Source organism: Anguilla rostrata, chromosome 8 (assembly GCF_018555375.3).
Source record: "Anguilla rostrata isolate EN2019 chromosome 8, ASM1855537v3, whole genome shotgun sequence".
NCBI lineage: Eukaryota > Metazoa > Chordata > Actinopteri > Anguilliformes > Anguillidae > Anguilla > Anguilla rostrata.
The window spans coordinates 33,555,796-33,574,623 of record NC_057940.1 but is presented as its reverse complement, the minus strand read 5'-3'; the positions used below and the strand labels follow the sequence as shown (position 1 = coordinate 33,574,623).

Sequence of the window (18,828 nt, the reverse complement as noted above, 5' to 3'; positions counted from 1 at the left end):
CCCTGCTCCGTGTGAGCTGCTTTAATGTGAAACGTATCATCACGCTCTTCTGCTCTGCCGACCTGAGAAACTGAAAGTGAGGGGAGACCTACTACAGAACTAAAACCATCGAAGCCAGCGGCTGTACCTTTCTTCGGCTTTACGCGGTCTTGAAGTGCAAATGGTTTTAACAGTGCGCACAAAGGACTCTGCAGAGGCAATGCTGAGCTCCCTGCCTCCCTCGGTCAATTCTTAGCAGTATAACAACAGCGGGTTTTTATTATTTATGTATTTTCACTACTGGTGGTAGAACCAAACATTGCACACATTCTAAATGTATAGAGACATCTGATGCCTATCAATCTGCAAAAAGCACCAGACCATTAACAACAGCTGATATATCACATTTACTGTAGTGAGTTCGATGATATGTGCATGTATTATTTTCAGTTCAGTCAAGTACATCTGACAAAACACATTAAATGATGCAACTATGAAGGCTATCTTCAGCGGTGTACATGGTGAGTTATGTAAATTAGTACAATGGTTCAGAATGCATGGGATGAATTGCACACATACGCGTAATGGTTTTTAACAGCAATTTATATGTGTGGTGAAGTAATATGTTAATAAATATATATTACAGCAATACAATTGCAAAATATATGCCGATTTGTTTTTATAATGACTAACTGAATGAGTAAAACAGCAAAGTGTCTCACTTTAACATAACACAAGTTGGTTCTGTCAAGTGCACGTTTTTTCATTTGTTTTAAAATGTGAAATAAATGCTGTCACATTCCCATTGCTCTGCGATTCTTCTGTCATCTGAGTCTAAGCAGCAGGCAAAACAAGTGCACAACAGTGCACAACAGTAAGCAACCACGCTGCCCACATCACTTCAAAGCACTGACATCACCAGGTCCAAGCTGTGGCCACCTAAGATCACCAGAATATTAAACTATGGTGACCAAAAAAGCAACGGAGCATATTTCACACTCGGTTAGCTGAAAAGTTATCGAAACAGAGATGAACTATTCTCTCCCCTCATCTGATGGTGTTCATTCGCATTTGATCTCTGACAGTATTGATCTCAGTAGTAAATACCAAAGCCCGCTGGTCTCTCAGAGTTTTCACTAGTTGCCCGGTAACGTGGCGCTTTCTCCCTTTCATTTTTATCCTTTTATTGGTCGGTGGTATTGGTGACAGTTGTCAACAGATAAACAGGTCTAATTTCGTCCCAGCTTATAGTCAATATCTTGATGCACACAAATTTGGATGTGTATCACTTTTTTTTTTCTACACGCGTGTAGCATGCTCAGGCTCCTGCAGCCTAACATTCAGGGAAATCTGAGAGATAAAATATATTTTAAATGCAATGCATTATTATTTCATGGGTCAGTCGAACTATCTTGTCTGTTAGTACTGGCTGCCGCTCTCACTTCCTTCCACGTGATAAAAATCAAAGGGGGGGGGGGTGTGAACAGAATACAAGCCATGCCAGGAATGAAATTATCACGAGGAGGGGGTGGATGAGGAGACATCACATTCTGAAGCGCAGGCAGACCCTTTTCCTTCAGGCTTGCGCAAAGCCCCCGCTGCTTTTGAGTGTTTCACAAATTGATAGATTTCCAAGTTGTTTCTATGAAAGGGGATAGCTCAGTTTTCAAAAATCCCCTTAAGAGCATTCAGCAAAACGTAACTGCTTATTTCGCAAGCTTCAAGATCAAGCCTTTGCAGTTTTCTTAAATGCTGCTGTAGAGACACAACATATAGAATTGATTTTTTCTGTCAAACTACATATATATATATATATACACATGTGTGTGTGTGTGTGTGTGCGTATACACACACACACACTTGGGTGTGTGTGTTTCTGTGTGAGGGTGTGTTGATGTGTCCATTTCAATACATCTCCTTATTCATGTTCCCTACATCATGTAGGTTTTTATATAAAGAAGGTGACCAGTACAAAATAGAAAACTCCACATCAGTGCTACTGTATAAGGCATTGGTTAAATGGCTAAGACTGCTTCATAAGCTTAGAAACACAACAAAAGATTACATAAGTTGCAGAAAAACTTGCAACGTCAAACCTACCAATTTTATGAAAAAGGACCACTGGACTGTGAAGGTAAATTACTTCATGATACAAATGCATTGACATTCGGAAAGGTTAAGTGGAAGAACTTGAAACTTGTTGAGCAAAACATAAGTAATTCTCAGTGATTCATACAAAAGATGGAAAGAAAAAGCTGATTTGGTAAACTGCTGAATTCCAGAACTTCCCACGCCTGACAAGACACTTACGGTATAAAAAAGGATTAAAGTGTGATTAAGACTTAGCTGTGGAACCCAGAGAAGGATCGAGCCCCACACTGGCCTTTTCAAAACTCAAAGCAATGGCTTGACCAAGATAATTCCAGCATGTACCTGGAAACTGTGAAGCACCACAATTTTTTATTTTATTTTTTGTCCTTGTCAGTGTCGGGAAACTTAGCGAATCAGCTTCTTTCGTGAAAATCAGCAATGGCTAAGTGATCAACCTTGCCTTAAAAAATTCTCTGTTGAAATACGTGGAAATTGATAACCATAAATCATTCCTCCGCAAAGTAAACATCGTGTTATGGATTAAAGGCTTAACAGCACAACCAAGGAGTCAAAAAGGGAAAGGCTCTCACCATAAACAGGAAATGTCAATCTTCAAAAAAATAGCTGTGAGCTCATTAACCCAGCTGTGTATCTAATATGCTGAAGCATACACAGTAAAATGTTCAGTGTTAACACAACTATTAACAGATAACATTTGGGTCCCACTCTGGAGTTGAATTGTCACTGTTATAGTTGAACTAGCACTGGATATTTTAATGCGTAGTGAGTGCTGTGTCAAGAAAGTAGCATGGAAAAGCTTTTTTTTTTTTTTGGATAGAAAATTGAAAGCATCTATTTTTATTTGGGACTTTGCATGACAACCAAATATCACAGAGTGGAGACAGTACAAGATAAGAATGAGACTCAAAACCAGGCTTCGGGCCAGTACCGAAAGTGGCATCGGGATCATCTCCTTCAGGTGGCAGGGACAAAGTGATAAAAACTGTAGGTGGTACAGTATTTCCGCATCGTAAATTTTTAGACAATTCAAATGTATTATATTCTGTTTATTCAGCTCACAACAGTTTGGTAACGGCATCATTTCAAAAAAAATGTTACGTGACTTCAGTGAATTCTTCAGCCAATAGGCTCTGCTTTCAGTTGCACACAAGTGGACATTTGTGAAATCAAACCCAGAAAAGGTATTCTGGTTAGAAGGTTAACTTTTCATTTGCGCAGATGCTCTGAGGGGAAAAGGAAGCTCTGCTAAATGAATGCACATTTTCATTCTGCTCAGACTCCTATTTGTCTAACACCGGCCTTTGAAGTCGCGCTAGCCCGATAAGCCTCCTGGTGAATTTAGTAGCCAGACAGCCAAAGAACAGTCTTGCAAGCTAAATGACCCTTATCCAGTTTTGATGCAATTACTAATTTAAATGTTCATGGATGTTACAGACCAAAGAGAAAATGCAGGATCTGGGCTCAGCTATAAAAAGCTCTGTTGCGAGTTAAAGTGTGTGGCCCATTGTAACTGAATCCATCACCATGATGATGCTTCCATTCTAACCAGATGTATTACTCCCTGACCAGGTTTAGAAGAAAAATAGCTCTAATATTTGAATGCCGTACACCACCAAAGCTTAAGGTCAATGCTATTTCTCCTCTAGTTTCCTTTGATCATGTTTGCAGGGCACATCACTCCTACCTGTGGGGGGGGGGAACATACAAAACAATTTTGTATAGTAATTTTGCTAAACCTAGAAACACTTTCATCTGTCTGTTCATTATTCTCGTATGGGGAGATAATTCTCCAGACAATTTCACGAAGGGTCTTGTTCCCATGCAAAAATACCCCAAATATTTTTAAATCGCATTTTCTAACCTGTTACAGCCTTCCTTTTGTGTTGTCTTGCTTGTCCCAATAGGCGTGGACCAGCGGTGAGAGGGGAAAATTAGATATTTGGCAGCACCTGTAATGCAGTCTATTAAACGGGCTCAGCATCAATTCTAGTCCTCTCCCTTTCTCCCTTTATTCCTCCCCACGTCTGGCCTTTTTGGCCGTAGGCTTGGCGTGGGCCGAGTGCATTTTTTGACCATTGTATCATACCTCTGGAAAATAAATTGTTATTTTAATTCATAATCCAACATTGTTGTCCGCTTCATATATGTTGTGGGTTGTGAGAGCCACAATCTGTAGCAAACCCAGCAAGAATATAAATTGGGGGAGCTGGAGAGTTTTTGTCTTTGCATGTGCATGTTTGTACTTGAAGGAACTGTTGTGTATGAGTGTGTTTTAGTTTATTTGTGTGTGTGCGTGTATGTGTGTGCGCGCATGTGTATGTGCGTGTGTGTGTAACGTGTGTGCGTGCGTGTATGTGTATGTGTGTGTGTGTGTGTGCCTGGAAGAACAGCAGTGACAAATTCTTGATGTGATTCCAGAGCCCCCCTATCAGAATGATAAAGTATCCTAAATAGGTCTCCAGTGGCCTTGCGGAGTATTCGGGCCTGTTGTTCGTGATACAAGTCCTCAGAAAGCCGGTCCTCAGACACACCTGCTATTAAAGCTTAACATAACCCGATGCTGATCTGAGCGCGGAGCATCCCCCCGAGAGCGCCACGCCGTTCTGCCAGTGGAAAGGGACTGGGCTCCGAGACGTGCCTGGACACGAGCGAAACCAGCCGGCTGAGGAAAACGTTCCGCTACGTTAGCGGTGTGTGAAAGGAGCTGACCGCCCTCAGATTAATATGCCCCTGTCCACCCAGATGGACATATGGGAATGCTTTAGTCCGTATTCTCTGAGGGTGCGGGGCTGTTTTGATAGGGATTCCTCCTCGGAGAGGCACATACGAACGGGCTGTTCCGGAAGCCCTGCACTGGTTACTCTCTGCCATGCGTGTCGGGCTAAATGAATGTTTCCTGAATGTCAAATCCACTTCAAACTAAGAAACGTTAGCGATTTATGATTTATTATGATTTCCTTCAACTTTTCCATCTTTGGCATCACGAAATTTCCTCACTTTATCATATAAATACATGGGCGTGCTTCATATCTAAATCATATATACAGGTACAGGATTTATTTTATGATTTATGAATGGGCCCTGTTAGTTTCCAAAGCACTAAAATAAGAATACCATAAAAATGGTAAGAAAATTTAGCTGAAGAAAAACATTCTTCCCAACCCAATTGATTTATGGACTATTTTGTTTTGATTTATGGTGAGGGAGTGAGTTATTTAACATCCACGTGCGTAAACTTGAATGAACCCCGCAGAGCCATAACTATACTGTATTGAAAAACAAAACGAACAAAAAAAATTCATAACTATTATATTTATGTTACATTATCATATTAAGCTATTGTGTTTCTAGTGGTAATCAGCCTATCCAAAGAAAATTACAGTTCATTTTTGCTTGAGCTATATTTCATTTGGAATTTGGAAATAAATACATTTCTCTTGGAGAAAGACAAAGCATTGGGCAATACGCTGGTCCATTAAAGTTTAATAATGCAGCGTGTGTGGTGCTGTCTGTGTCCTTCCACCAGGGCCTCCAGGAGAAACCGCGTAGATGGAGACAAGATGAAGTGGTGCTATAAGCCTGTGGGATTTCACTGGCTCCTGATAGCACACAGAAAAAATAAGCAGAGAAAAGCTTAGCGATCTGGTAAAGAGAGGCACCTAAAATGTCCTAACGCTTTTTAAAAAATGAGCCTGTCTGTGACTCGGCGGGTGCCTGGAAGCTAGCAGCGATGTGACAGTGAACGTGGCAGGTTCATGAGGAGGCTGGCAGCCCGGGCCGGCACCTCCTCATCTGTGTATGGGGCGAGAAACGAGGCAGATTAGAAACGGTCGGGCGGAGAGGGGGAGCGAGCGCGAGCTGACAGCCGCTGTTTGCGCTCCGAACGCCTCTTTGCGGCGAGGGAATGTGCCGTCGTAGCAACCGGCTCTGAGACAGCAGCACCGCCGGCGTAAACGTGACACGATGCAGGCCCGGCTTCTGCTGTCTTTGGACTCTGTCAGGAGCAGTCCAGAGGTGGCACTCCGCCAGTGTCGATACCGCTTCATTTGGTGCAAAGACAATCTGCGCTGGGGTAGTTTATGATACTTCTACATCCTGTCATCATGCAAATCAGCCCACGGGAGACATCGTTTCCAGGCTGCTGTTTGTGCCAGAGCGGACGGTTTGTCAGGCACTTGAAGGGCCGCATTACAGCTCATCAGCGGTGGAGGAGACGCGCTGTTCCATATAAACTTCAGCCTTCTGAAGCGTGCGGCTTCACACGCGTCTTCTCTCTTCCGCTCTCCCATCTTCCGCTTGCGCCAGAAAACAACTTTGGCTCTCGTTAAAACTCGGCTGAAGGGCCGGGATTCGACGCGGGCGCAGCCGTCCGGGGCCGCCGCAAATGAGCGCTTTCTCCCCCCGCGCGGGTGACAGCCATGTTTGAACGAGCTGCCGGCGAGCCGTTAATGGGGATGCGTCGTCCGACCGCTGTCACGGAAACGCGCGCGCCCTGACTGGGTAAAATTTTAGTGCCAAATGCAACGTTTTTATGTTCTGCTTCCTCAGAAGGAAAACGGTTCGGCGCCGTTCCAATGAGGAGAGCAGTGAGGTGCTGAGCGATAGCCAGCTGTGAATTAGCTTGCCAAGGGGCCCCCATAAATACCTGGGCCTGTTTTCATCAAGCGTCTCAGAGTAGCAGTGCTGATCTAAGATCAGTTTTCATCTGAGGCGCTGACAAGACTCCCTCTGTTTGCACTTGTGGAGGAGGAACCCTCCTCATCCATCCATTTGTCCCGTAGCCACATCTTCATATAGCACAAACGTGTTTATTTTTCCTGGATTCTTATTTGTTTGGGGTGCACAGATGTTGGAGCGTCTTGGCCGTGACCCGTGGTCATGTTGGGTTTCCTCACTCCTCTGGAACAGTATATTCCACACTGACTTTCACGTCCATGCTTCATTTAATAAATAAACCAACCAGCGCAATCTCCAAAGCCTTTGCATTTTTAAATTAAAGTCTGTTTGTGGATTTTTCTTAGGTGGTTCTGTTGGCAAGTGGGTCTCGGAGAGATATCCCCGTCTCGATGCTAGGTACATGCGATAGCTGTTGAAAACACTAAACCTTTTTAATAGTGAATTAGACCAGCTGTTCCTTCACTTATTTAGTAGCACGTAATACATGATGCAGTCGTGGGCTGAGCTACGCACCGCGATGGGTCACAACATCGTCGTATACTGCGCCACTAATTATCAAACTCTGTCGACAGCCTGAATTCCAGGGCCTCGTCCCCTCCGTGTACTAGCAGTCGGATTTACTGGAAACGTGGGCCACGCGTGTAAAATCACATGCGCACAATGGCTGCCGGTTGTTTACAGAAGCTGAACCCCTCTGATACTTTGTTGCTCGTGTCGCATGCTTTTAGCCCATATATAATGCATGGGCTGGTTAATTTTAAAGGACTCTGCCGCGCGCGTGGAGGAACAAAGGCGGAACCGAATCGACAGCACCATCTGCCAAACTTTGTCCACCTCCGAGAAGCGGCCAATCGGCATTCTCCTTCCGGCTCGGCCTGTCGCCTCTTATCTGCGCTGACGGTAAATATTAATCATCTATTGACCCCAAAATGTTTATAGAACACAAGTGAAGACAAGACCGCCTGAATGACACATGCAGATCAGGTGAACCTCTCATTGCTTCTGCCATCCTTGAGAATATAAGATGAGCTGGGGCATGAATATTGCATTGCTTCACATTTCCATGATACACTCTGAATATGTGATGACAAATGCACATTTAGACTGTGGTTAGAGCCAGAATGAAAAAGGACGTCAACATGTATCCACTCCCAAGCTGGTTTAATTCAGCACAATTGTGTATGTGGTAACATGCAAGGTTCTAGATACAAAGCACAATTGGTGACCAGTTTTAAAGCTTAAGCTAATTTAGCTTTCTTTCTGTAAAAATGGGGATTATTCTATAGCCCAAGTGGCAGCCTTAGCTTAGCTCAATACAAACACAGCCTCAGTTCTTCAGCCAAGCCATCACTCATTTGAGACTATACTACTGTATGTCATAATTAGCTACCTCAAACGCTAACCCTGTGACTAGTAAATCAACTGTAGTACTCTGTGTGGCCTGTGTTGCGGAAAAGAGTTACCGGTGTGTGGATACATATATTGGTTAATGTAATGTATATTCATATGCTTTGGTGGTGAGTGTGGGTAGCATTGTGGTGACATTTTTTTTTTTTTTTAATTTATTTAATCTTTATTTAACCAAGAAAAACCCAAATGAGATCGAAATCTCTTTCGCAAGGGGGACCTGAGGGCACACCATAATTTCTGATTCCAAGACAGCAGAAAAGTGGAGAAGTATGTTACAAATAATTAATAGTCTCACAATATTTGGTGTATAAAGACGGTTTTGGCCAAGAAGTATCACTTTGACATTGCTGGCATGCTGAACTAAGGCAATGTCAACTGACACGAAAGCTAACCGTAGGTGCTTTATAATAACATCTTAATTCTCTTATTATTGCTTACATTCTGAAAACTTTGAGCTTTTGTTATGTCAAGTCAAAGGCTAAATCATATGTGAATTAACCACTTATGTTGTGACACAGAGACTGCTCTAGCACGCACATCTTAATAAATTCTTCATAAGGCGCGCATTAATAATTTATAATGGTTGATATTTAGCATGAAGTTCTCACTTACCTGTGCAGTGCATTTGAGAGATTTGTACAATGTTATTTCATATTCATTTATGTCTGAAATCTAGCCTCACTGCACTGCCAATCCATAGCTCCAGGGACCTGGATTGAAATCAGACTCAGACTTTGCGGTGCGAGAGAGAGATAGAGATAGAGAGAGGGGGGTGGAGAGAGAGAGAGAGAGAGGCGGGGTGAAAGAGAGAGAGAGGTAGAGAGAGAGAGAGGGATATATATATATATAGAGAGAGAGATGTCGCAACTCAGTGCAGTGTGCAATCAATATGTTCCTGAGAGAGAAGCACTGTGATCCTCATTGCTTTAGATAATAAAGCGGACCACAGAACAGTCACAAATGAATGTTTATTCTTAAATATACCTCACACACATTCAGCTATTTTTGGTGTGGAAACATGCAGGACAAGCAATAGGCATTTCCTTCATCATGTAATGCATTTAAAATAACTGGCAAGTAATCCATAACATATTAGTAGAAATCAATTTAGGGAGTAATCCATTAAAGTCCAGACCATCCAAAGGTTTAATAGCCAGTCTTTGTTACTGTGACTAATTGAAAGTAATAAGAGCACTAGAGCACTCAGTCAGACAGGGAAAGATTGGTCCTCAATTAATTCACTTGTGTTCATTTGTCAGTGTTTCCTATTTTAAAGGGAGATTTTCTTTATCACTTACTGATAGCTTAATTAAGCCAATCAAATCATTTAATGAAGCTATTTTGCCAGTTCTCATTTCTGCTGCTGGACCACGGATCTTAAATGATGCACAAATGAGTCACATGGACAGTTCTACCACCAAGCCATTAGTATACATGGCTCATAAAATGGGGCTGCCATTCCCACAGTATAGTGGAAGATTCTAAAGGAATTTCAAAAAAGACGTTCAGAATTTGCTGACCCAGGTTACATTACATTACATTTATTTGGCAGACGCTTTTATCCAAAGCGATGTACAAAAGTACATTTCATGGTCAACTACAAAACACAAGTTCAGTAAGATACAATACTTATTTTGTACAGCTATTTCTAGCCAAGAACACAGGTTAGTTCACATAGTGAACACAAGGCCCTGGTCAATAGACAGGAGTCTTTCACACTCAGGGAGTGAAGGGAATCTGGATGGCAGAACAGCTTTTTTTTCTTCCCTGCTACCAGAAACATTCATAAATGCATTAGGAATACATCCAGCAACAAGGGAAAGGATGCAGACTGGGCTATGACAAGGACAGCGACTACTCCAGGCCAGGCTATGACAAGGACGGCGACTACTCCAGGCTAGGCTATGACAAGGACAGCGACTACTCCAGGCCAGGCTATGACAAGGACAGCGACTACTCCAGGCTAGGCTATGACAAGGACAGCGACTACTGCAGACTGGGCTATGACAAGGACAGAGACTACTGCAGACTGGGCTATGACATGGACAAGGACTACTGCAGACTGGGCTATGACATGGACAAGGACTATTACACTGCCAGATGTGTGACACATTTTCTTTTTACAACTACAAAATTATGTGCAATTGCCATATCACTGTTCATTCTTAGAGCTAGAATGAACATAGGAATAAACTCCTGTGCATTGGCACAATATGTTGTATAGTACTGAAACTATATTTTTGCACTCTGTTCAGTCCTTGGTTGCAATTACAAGCACTTCCTAACTGAATGTATACAGTATACTCCGAGGAGTGCCTAAAGGCATTGAGTTCTCTGCTTCTCACAGTTTTCTGAGTTATTTTGTACCCTGAATCTCGCATGGCTTGAAACGGTGTCAGTGTACTCTAAAGCAGAATCCAAGGGCACACTTTGATGTCTTCAGAGATTTCTCCTCACCTGTTTCTGGGGGACCACAGTCACAGCCACCATGGGCATGTCTTGGCGATTAGGAAAAAAGTAAAGTCTAAGACAATAGTGACCTGTGATCCCCTAAACTCAAACACTGGAAGACATGATAAATTTTAGTGTTGGTAACCGTGGACATCTTGATCATTGTGGGTTATTATATAGCCTGTTCAACTTCCATATGGCATATAAGATGAGAAAATGGTCGATCCCACACATTCGTTCTGCCTTTAAGGACTATACAATACAACTATATTGGTGTGAAATGAAAACACTGTATAACCTAGTCACCTACATAATTATGATTATTATTATAAACGACTGCCGTATAAAACAATAATATATATTAAGATATACATATAAATATATCATATAGCTTATAAAAAAGTGATGTCTGATTTCCGCATGTGTGTGGTATTCACAATTAACTCAGTATCATAGTCAATAAATGGCGGTGACAAAAGCAACTAAGTGGCACAAATTAATTCCGAGCATATAATTTATGTAGCAAAGTGTTAACTGTCTCGCATAAAATGCACTCTGGCACTACAACGTTCTCAAGGCACGGCGGCGACAATAGGATTTGTCATTAGAGGTAGTCATCTCGGTGCACTGTCGGATACAGACTCGCACGCAGACCTGCTCAGTTACCTGCGTGACAGGCTTGTTTGGGACACCCGAAACAGCTGTCTCGGCCTCCATGAGCCATAATAATTAGGCCTGTCATCCTCTCGCTCTGATATCCCCTTCCGCCCGCTCCGCAAAATGCTAATATTTTCGCTCTCCTTGTCACATTCGCCTTGACGCGCGCATCGCTCGGGCGCATAACTGGATGAGCCGGCTGCCGAATTTGCATTGTTCGTTCTAATGAAATTTCCCTCCAAGGTTTCTTGGCAGGACCCATTAGATAAAGTCTCCAGGAGTGTCATCAATCACCGGCGCTGACGGGCGGCATTCACTCGCGCGGGCTGGCGATGAGGACACGCTTAATTATTTGCGCAGTAATTAGATGGGAAAATGTCACGAAATGTCAGCCCGTCGCGGCGGCGCGCTACCGGAGAGCCGCGGTAACCGGAGTGTCATTAATGCCGCGTAATGAGAGGAGCTTCGGCGGCGAAGGAGCGGGGAGACGAGGTATTCTCAGGACGAAGCGATGGCGCTGTGAGGAAGACTGTAAGTCACCGACGGTCAAAAAGACGTCCGCCTCAGCTTTGGAACCGGCTACGTTTTCCGGTCGTGACTTCTTAGCTTCCACTTTTCAGACAGGAAATAAAAAACTATGCCCATACAGAAAAAAAATAAAATAGCTGTGCTTCCTTATAAATAACCTTTTCAGACAGGCAATTAATTTTGCTAAATTAGATGGTAATTGTCGTACTTATGGCCATAAGTGGACATTTTGTCAAATAAATTAAATGAGCAATTTTTTAAAATGAAAATAAATAACGCAGTTTATGCTGACTACCATTTTATAAACAACAACATTGATCAACAACACGATCACAAGCTCAAAAGCAAGTGTTGCCAAGTCTGGACGGATTGTAAGCCATTCCACAGTGATTCACACTTTCTGGTTGCCACGTTGCAGACGTGTCCCACTCCGCTTGTAGAACTTGGACAGTCACGTGTCTTTTCACTGGTCTCAGAGACATGGATGCCACATCTCTGTTTGAGCTAATCCTACAAATATGTCACAAATAAAGTTTTTAAGTTTACAGACTAGGGCATCGGCAACATCCAAGTTCTAGGACTTCTTTATTGTTGTCTTCTGCAGTCAGCAATCGGAAGTCTGTGTCATACTTGCAAAAATTTTGGTTTTAAAGAAAATATCATTGTACACGCACAAGCTTTTCTCATGAGTTGGAGTCTATGGTGAAGAGATGGCAATGCAGAAATGATCACAGGAACGTTAATGTTCCGTGTGAAGCGCTGTGATTCATGGCCTCTCATAATGGCCTATCAGTAACAGACTGTGTTGACTCTGACACCTTTCCGAGCTATATTTGGCGGGCTGTGAATGCATTAGACATTGAGGGGTAGGGTGCGCGCTGCACCCTGCCCACAAAACACGGATGACATAAAAGATGTTGACTACAGTTTAATCATTCTCCCTCAGGCAGGTGATGGAGGCAGAGCTCACAGAAATTTCATACGGTTCATTTGAGTATATGATGGTCAAGAAAGTGAGAGTACACTATGTAGTCAATGCTTTTGATTTAGTTATGGTTAAATAGAATGATGAGTTTACATTAATGCTCTGAGAGAAAGAGTGAGTGAGAGAGAGCTGCATTTATAGTTGAGAGAGAGATGTATTTATAGTTAAAATATGATGTAAACATGTTGATGCATTCGATCTTCTGGGGTTTAAATAATCTGCTTCTATGATCATCTACTTAGTGCAGAGGTGGTGTCTGAGCTGCCTATACCCAGTGATACTGGACCTCCATCATGATTTAGACTGCAGTATTAAGAAACTGACTTTCAAAACCTTGTATATCGGGATAACATCTTAGTAGGGACAAAAAGGTCACATCATAAACTCATTCTTGGTTCAGGGGATTTATGTTTGCCGTAGACTGGTCGAACCTCTAGTGACAAGCGCACCCCGCAGAACACTTCAAGACAGAATGAAAAACAAAAACATGCATTCTGATGTCTTTCCAGAAGTAATCAACTCATGGTACTGCTGTGCTTCATCCTGCCTACAAAAAATATATTTTTCTGCTTCTTTCCAGATGAACTGGAAAGAAGTGCCAACTGTATTTGGAGCTTATGAATTGCTTGGATTTCTCCTCAATGGAGACTAAGCCAGCAAGCTTGCATCTCAAAATTGGCAATTCTACGGCATTGTCATATTTTTGTTCATCTCATTTATGTGTAAAAACAATTAAGAATGAGAAAAGCAGAATGCCATACATTTCAATTAATTGGAAATTGTACATATAACTCTTTGAGGTTCATACAATCCGTCGCACATTTTACATTAGAATTTATTTTCAACTGAAGTTTCACAAATTGCATTTGCTATCTGAAGGTGAAATAATGCAGTGCAGATTTAAGACTATCACAAAACACACCAATGGGTGACAATCTAATCTGTTTTGAAAATTTCAAAGAGACAAAGAAGGGCAGTGACAGAACACACAGTGACATTTTACTGAATAGCTGTGCAGTGAGCGATCCTCTTAAATCCAAATCTGTACTTAGAACTATACAAATATCAATACAGTATCTTTGCACAAATCATTACTCATCCCCAGCTTATTTCCATAACCCAGGAACTGATATTTCCAAACAGAAGTTACTAAGACACGGTCTTGTGTCATTGTTTTGTGGTGCGGTTATATAATGACACCTCAAAGCCATTAATGGATTAATTTCACTGTGTTAAAGGAAATGCAAGCGTGTAATTTGATAAAAAGGGAGGCGAGTGTTCTCGGCTACATTCATCCGTGCGTTATAAAGTGGAAGTAATTCAGGCATCTGGGTCTTCCCGGTGCTAATCTCTCCACGCACATCCCACATTTCAGCTGCTGTGATGTGCACCGGAGAGATAAGTCAATCTCGAGCTAAGCAAATGAGACAGCTCTATTATCGCCGTCATAATAGCTTAATTAAAACCATTCCGCTCGTCATTATGACAGCAATAGAGCTGTTACGCGGGCCTCTGTTAAGCAAAAATCAATAAGCGGTCAGAGGTAATTTCACCTTTTTTTTTCTCGTACTTTCTGGAAATGAAATTCGTGGCTGGCAGTCGGTAATCTGGGGGGGGGGGGGGGGGCGGTGGTGGGGGTAGGGGCTGGAGCCGCGCTGATACGGGCTGCCATCACTATTCAAACGGCGGGTTATTCAGCGGCCTGCGAACGTGAGCGAATGGGCAGCATAAATCTCCCGTGTGACACGCACCTTCCATTTCTCTGTCATGAAGCGGCTGACCCGTGTAAAACGCCGCTCTTATAGCAGGGGAAGTGTTCAGAGCGTAATTGCACGCCGGTCTCCTGGACCGGAGAGATGGCGGAGCGGGAAAATATTAACATAGGCTACTTAATTATTGTCGTTTTAGTTCCTCCCTTTGACAAATCCATCAGTGGCGTCAAATGAGCTTTGTAAAGACAATCGGTTTGTATAATAACGAGAAAAGCTACTGCATTTAATTAATTCATCCTTGAAACAACTGATCCATGAACTGATTATTTCCTGTACATTACCACTGTGTTCTATTGGCAATTAATAAAGAATCTGTTATTATTTACTGTAATGGAGACTTTTACTCCATTACCAACCCAAACTCAATGAATACTGGTCATACAGAGTAATGTGTCAAGTTACGAAAATATTTTCAAGCAAAGCTTGGTAAGAAAACATTCTCTTAATAAAGATAAAGATCCCGTTCTAAACATGGCATTTAATTTTCCTCACCCTGATCTCATTTTAAAAATATATATTTTTTAAAATAATTTATTTTGGTTTGTTTCTGTTACCTGCCACTTGGCAAGCACACAAATACCTTTAGTTACTGAGAGGGGAAAATGCAATTACAGCCAGGCATCAAGAGAGAAAGAAACTTTGCAAACTGCGAGGCAATCTCCACGGCGACTGTCCCTGATAGAGCAGAGGCCTCCCGTTCTTCCCCAGATGCATTCTTGATTCTGCCTGACCAGACTGCCTCTCACTACACAGCTCTTTTTAAAGGCACACATTTTCAAAAGCAACAGCATATTGATTCAAGACTCTGTTATGGTGACTCTGTTATGGTTATTTACATTAAAACATATGGACGTCTTCAATTGGCAGGAACAGCAAAAAATATCATGTTCTTTTGCTTTATGTAGCAACTTTATGAGTGGGAAAGGGTAGGTTTGGTTGCATCTATGATTTTGTAATACTTACAGCACATAACACACAATGAGATGCATAAATCTTGGAAAAACAACAATTCACTGATGTCATTAATGTGATATTAATGTCTAATTTAGTGTCTTATGTAGTATTAGTGTGTTTTGCATTTTGGCTTGACCTTCATAAGTATATGTGGCTGAAGTTTCTAGATTAATAAGGTCCTAATAGTCTAACTATTGCTGATTGCATTATGTTGATATTATTTCACATATCTGTAAACAATATTTTACAAGAACATAATCACTCTCTGAAGTATTTTAATATATGCCAGTACAAATGGTCATTGAGCACCAGGAAAGTCAATAATGGTAAGCCAGTCTTGTATTGTTATTATTATTATGATTATTATTATTATGATTATTATTATTATTATTAGTAGTAGTAGTAGTATTTTGCAAATTATGACTTCCAACCCCTGGTTTACAGAGTTCTAGTAATGAAAAATGGCAAAGTGAATACTGGAAATTATTTTTTTTTTAATTGTCATTTCAAGTTATGCCTCAAAGACAGAAAAAGTTATAATACTAAGTAAGTAGTAATTCTCCTGCTGCAGGAGATAATGTCAACCTTCTGTAGATTTCTTTTCATCAAACTTATTTCAACATTTGGACTTGAGAGGGTTAAATCCGCCACGAGCTTTAGATTGCACTCCAGAGCTTACAGAACTATCGTACGCATCAAAGGCAAGAAAAGCCAAGTGCAGAAAAGGAGCAAAAAAAATTCCCCCAGTCATCAAGCCCGGTTTGAACAAAGTCTGTCGTTGTTGTCCATAAATACGCCTGCGCACCCAAATAGCAATTAAATTTAAAAAAAATCTATATAATATAATCAATTCATTTTTCTTTGTGTCCTCAGATGCACAGACCACCAAAACACTCTTAAAGCTGGTAATCATGTGTTCATAGTACACAAACAATTATACGACAGCTGCGCAGATTAGGGCCGAGCATTAAGGTGCATTATGCGGCTTTCCCCTCTTTCTTTTCGGTGCGAGTACGAGGGATGTGCCCTCCCATGTTTACCTCTCCCCGACGGCTTCTAAGAAATTCCCCAAAGCCTCAAACAGCACAGTCGTCTAGCAGACAAAATGGGAAGTGGCACCGCTCTGGCTGGCACCAAAGCAAGAGCCGTCATGACTTCAGAGAAAATGACTGGAATTTGCGTGCGTTTAACTAAATCATATGAACTGTACACCTCTATTACAGATAAGCTGCACAATCGGTAATGGATGGCGATACAGGGCCATACTGTAAGTTTGGTTATAGCAGAATGAACGGTGTACAATAATGTGACACCTGTATTATTTATAATGTATTTCTGCATTTGTTCTACGACATATAATGACATTAGACATTCAGACATGCATAGCGGTATCCATAGACCGCATATATACATATATGAATGTGAAACACCATGAATAGCTACTATGATAAAAGCCCTTCATTAGTGATTACTCCCAGATATTTATCAGCATTAAATAGGACAGACATACGGAACATGCAGCTGGGAGAGGCATGCAGCCTGCACAGGAAATAAGCTGCTTTATTTCCTGCAGTTCAAACTACAATGGCTGTGAAAATAAAAAGCTTCCATCCCTTCATTTTTTCTGAATCTGCTTTTAACCTCAATCAGCACTTTGTACAAAAGCACCAGTCCCCATGACTGACTGCTCCAGTCAGACCATTTCAGCAGCGTGACAAAATAGACTATCAAATATGTTATTGATTTTTTTGAAGGGAAGTCCCTGCAAAAATAGTATAATTCAATATTTTTTTTCATATTATATATCAAGTAATTATGAGCAGGATTTAAATTATATCATATACATTCTTAGCCCGCACTTGCTGTTACAAAATGGCCTTCGGATAAAAATGCAGAAAATTGTCTTGGGGTATATCGATGAGTATCCTGGTCTCTGTGCAGCAATAATCTCAGTGTTTAAACCTCAAATGACAATGGGGATGATTCTCACAAATCCTTTCTCTGGAGGATGACCTTCCGAAAATATGTGAGCAATTCAATATTTTACACACAAAGCACTCCATACAGAGCATCGGTCAGCGTTACTCCAGCGAGTTACGAGCAAGTTAAATTCAGCTGGACAGTTGATATCTTCAGTACTGGATGAAACGTAGCAGCAGATTTAACGCTGACCATTTCTTTTGTAAACACAGACAGCCCAGTAGCCTCCCTGTGTGAGCTGGAGCGTAAGGCAGCAGCGAAGCTTCTTATTGGTCAGGTGCGAGCGGGAGCGTTTCTAGGCGAGGGCTCACTGAAGGGGGTCTCTCTCAGCCACTTCTCCTCGGCGGTAATTAGCCGGCCATGGCGGCTACCTCATATGGCTTCTGCCTGTGAGACACTCGACACATGGCAGACATCAGAGGGCTGTTTCATGGGGCTCCAGAGGCGCATGAACAGCTCTTAATTAACCACTTAGGTGCTCGCCGTTCCAGCTCCCTCCTGACACTTTACAAATGGCAGGGGCTGAAACTGCACATCCAAGCAGGGGGAACAGGGGGGTTTGGGTGGAGGGGAGGGGGAGGGGAGGGGGGAAGGGCACAAAGCTATCAAAAGATCAAATAAATGAAAGTTTGTGTAAATTATTTTTAATGATTCCCTCCCGGCTACTCGTTGTGTTTCCACTCGCGTGCGGGAGAACTTCAGAGATGGCTCCTCTTCCGTGAGGTCAGCGCAGGGGGGTGCGGGGGGGGGGGGCGCAGGGGGGACCACCCTACCGAGCGACACCCTGTAAATGGCTTCTTAATTAGCACTGTGGTTTTACATACCTCAGAGCTCTGATGTACGGAGTTGGGGGGTGCCGTTGTGTGGGACCGAGGATGATGCGCCATTCCACGGCTACTTATGCAAATTGCCATATTATAAAATCATTACCCATCCAAACCTAGTGTCACTGTGCAAATTGCAGTCATGGGTTTTATTATAATTCCAACTTAATTTCTGTCTCCGTTATTATAAATCAGGCATTTGGAAAATGAATAATAATGTGCTTTGAAAGCTGACTGACTGAATAGTTCCAATGCATTTACTTGGAACTCTTACTTTTTAATTTACTTTTTAAAATGCAAATTACCCCACTTTTCTGCAGTAGAAATCCACTTGTGCTTGTTTTTTGCCATATCAAACAATGTTATTTTTAACCCTTTGACACATATGCACTAAACTGCAATGCTGTGGGAGGGAGTTTTTTTTTTCTTTCCCACAAGTGCTTGAAAGTTCTGCATTTGAAGGGCTTTCTTCCCAAAGCTATTCCAGTTCATTTTCAAA

General features: G+C 42.0%; 1 protein-coding gene across 7 annotated transcripts in view; it reads right to left on the bottom strand.

Annotated features, from left to right (window-relative positions):
- Nucleotides 1-18,828, bottom strand: part of irx4b (iroquois homeobox 4b) — a 134,216-nt gene that overhangs the window by 69,359 nt on the left and 46,029 nt on the right. The window contains exon 4 of one of the 7 annotated variants that reach the window (XR_010331954.1): nucleotides 5,159-5,690. The exons of the other annotated variants lie outside the window; for them this stretch is intronic. The gene's annotated coding sequence lies outside the window, so the exon portion shown is untranslated. Of the gene's footprint in view, nucleotides 1-5,158; nucleotides 5,691-18,828 lie in introns of those variants that run through there. 7 annotated transcript variants of the gene reach the window in all.